The sequence below is a fragment of the Sceloporus undulatus genome, chromosome 9 (assembly GCF_019175285.1).
Source record: "Sceloporus undulatus isolate JIND9_A2432 ecotype Alabama chromosome 9, SceUnd_v1.1, whole genome shotgun sequence".
Taxonomy (NCBI): domain Eukaryota; kingdom Metazoa; phylum Chordata; class Lepidosauria; order Squamata; family Phrynosomatidae; genus Sceloporus; species Sceloporus undulatus.
In genome coordinates this window covers 27,316,494-27,319,211 of record NC_056530.1, presented here as the reverse complement: position 1 = coordinate 27,319,211, position 2,718 = coordinate 27,316,494, and the positions used below count along the sequence as shown (strand labels likewise).

The 2,718-nt window shown below is 49.4% G+C and overlaps 1 protein-coding gene across 3 annotated transcripts in view; it reads left to right on the top strand.

Annotated features, from left to right (window-relative positions):
- The window catches only part of SIPA1 (signal-induced proliferation-associated 1), a 27,724-nt gene that overhangs the window by 6,470 nt on the left and 18,536 nt on the right, over positions 1-2,718 (top strand). For 2 of the 3 annotated variants that reach the window (XM_042440809.1, XM_042440812.1), the window contains exon 3: positions 2,015-2,115. The gene's annotated coding sequence lies outside the window, so the exon portion shown is untranslated. Of the gene's footprint in view, positions 1-609; positions 689-2,014; positions 2,116-2,718 lie in introns of those variants that run through there. The other variant, XM_042440810.1, reaches the window with a different exon arrangement.

Here is a 2,718-nt window from a genome sequence, read left to right as displayed (position 1 = left end):
ATGATGATGATGATGATGATGATGATGATGATGATGATGATGATGATGATGTTGTGGCTGGCATCTCCATTCTCTGAAGGTGCCAAAGCCACAGATGCTGGTGAAACATCAGGAATAAACTCTTCCAGAACATGGCCGCATCGCCCGAAAAACCCACAGAAAGCTATGGATGTCGGCCATGAAAGCCTTCAACTTCACACTTATTCTTATTCTTATTCTTATTATTATTATTATTATGTTTATGTTTATGTTTATGTTTATTAATATCCCGCCTTCCTCCCAGTACAGCTTGCAAATCTAAAATGGTGCCAAACTGGTTTATTTCCGCAGTGCAGACGCAGCCTAGTGCAGACCATATCGCGTTACGGTTGCAACCCGACAAGAAAACCCAACTTATTATTGTGAAGTCGACACAATCCTCTTGCAGATTACTTGGTTTAGGTCCCAAAGTAATTAGTTACTTTCAAAGTAACTTTCCAAACCTTGGGCTGGAAAGGCATGGTTTTTGTGGCAACGGCGAAGCCCAGCAAACGTTAGCGGATAGATACGGATACACTACATTGTGTATTTGTGTGTTTGTGTCTTTGTTGGGGCCAGCGGAGGCCGCCGCTAAGGTTCTTGCTATTTCCTGAGGATGTTGCATGAAACAAGGAGAAGAGGAAGGAACCAAAATGCCGCTGTAGCCAAGGTTGTGTGTATATGTATATATGGATTTGAGGAGGGGGGCGGCGGCGAACCGACTTCCCACTTGCACCACGCTTCCTGCGCTGGCAGGAAGCGCGTCGCAAGGTCGGCGCTGTCAGGCCGTCTCTCGGACCTGCTGCCTTCCCCGAAAAAAGAGACCGACTCTTCGGCCGGGTGAGAGGGAATGCTATGGGAGACGTAGCGTCACGGACGGGGCAGCGGGGGGCACTTTAAACTGGGGTGCTTCCTTCGAAACTATGCAACAAATGCCCTTCCGTCTTGCAAGAGAAGCAAACCTGGGTTTGCAAAACAAGATGATTTTAAAAATGATATCTTCCTGCATGTTTCTTTTATTATTATGGTGGTCGTCGCCATCTTTGCCTTTCCTTCCTTAGCTCCTCCACCGGCCGCTGAACGGACGCGGCGGCTAATGGCCACTTCCTTCCTCGGAGGAAGAACCTTTCCTTCCTTTGGAGCATAAAGCCGTCCGGAGATGGCAACCGCGTTTCCCTTTTGGCTACTAGGAGTTTGAGTGTTGGGGGACGCGGGGAGATTGAGCTCTGGCCCCTTTGATTTTTAGTTTGGATTTGCGGTTGAGAAAGGATGGCACTGCGCAGCTTGGTTGGCTTGTTTGATCCGTTTTAATGCATTTGGAAATGAGAGGAGGGGGACTGCGACTCCCAGAACGCATACTGGCCCAGGGTGACCCAATGGGATAACCGCAAAGGAGGACACTGCAAAAAGATAGAGGACATGTAAAAGGGATCTAGTCAAGAGTGCAATGCAGCAGCTAACAAGGCCAATGCGCTTCTGGGCTGCATCAATAAAAGTATAATGTCTAGATCGAGGGAAGTCATAGTGCCACTCTATTCTGGAATAATCCTGCATCCGGTTCTTTGCGCCGCAATTCAAAAGTGGGCATGCCCAAATAAAAGCTCAAAATGCTCCTTGGATTGAAGGAAACCCCATAGGTCCTAGTTGTTCCCAAGTTTGGTCCTCCAGGCCTTTGGGACTCCAACTCCCAGCAGCCCCAGCCAGCTTGGTTGATGGTCAGGGATTCTGGGAGCTGAAGTCCGGAACATCTGGAGGACCAAAGTCTGGGAATGGCTAGACTGGCAGTTTGAAGACCAGGGCTTTGGTGGTTCAGGGTTTGAAGTCCCACTATGGAAAGTCCCGAATGATCCTGATCAAGGTGCACTCTCTCAGTCTCAGGCCATAAAAGCAGAGTCGACTCGAAGGCGCATAACAACAGCGTGGGAAAGTGTGATAGCAAAATACAATACAATATCCCAGATCTGAAAACCTGAGTAGTTTTCTTGTTTGGTTGCAGCCACAATGAAATGCGGAGGCCAAGGTGAAGTGTGGGAACCGCTCGCCGAGACTGCGCTGTGACCTCCTTTGCGACCGCACCGAGGCGTGATGCTGCTGTAGGTAAGTTAGTTTGGGGTTTTATTTCTCCTTCTATGTGCAAAGTCTCCCTGTGCCCCACTGGTAAAGTGAATTTACGGGTGAATTTATGGCTTGCAAAACCTCTAGTGCACGGTGACCCATGTACGGCCGTGCAAAGCCACTGGGTGACCCTTGGGCAAGTCACACTCTCTCAGCCTCAGGGCAAGGCAATGCCAAATCTTGTCTGAACCAGTCTTGCCAGGGAAACCCCATGATAGCATCGCTTTAGGGTTGCTGTAGGTCCAAAACGACTTGAAGGCGCACAACGACAACAAAAGTGTCGGCTGTGTGAGTCCCTCAGGAGACTTTGCGGGGCACATACCCCACTGCACCCCCTTGAAAAAGTTTCATCGCAGTGCTGTGTGACCTGCCAGATCTAACTGGGATTGTATCACCCATAAACCACTCCATTGGGGAGGGATGATGGGAGTAGCAGTTCAGCAGCATCTGCCAGACCAATGGTTCTTCTCCCTTGGGGATCCATAGACTGCAGCATAGGTGGGTGCATGACTCTCTAGGCGGGCATATTGGACTTTATTTCCCATCATTCTCACCCAATACAGTCAGTGGGGGATGATGGGCATA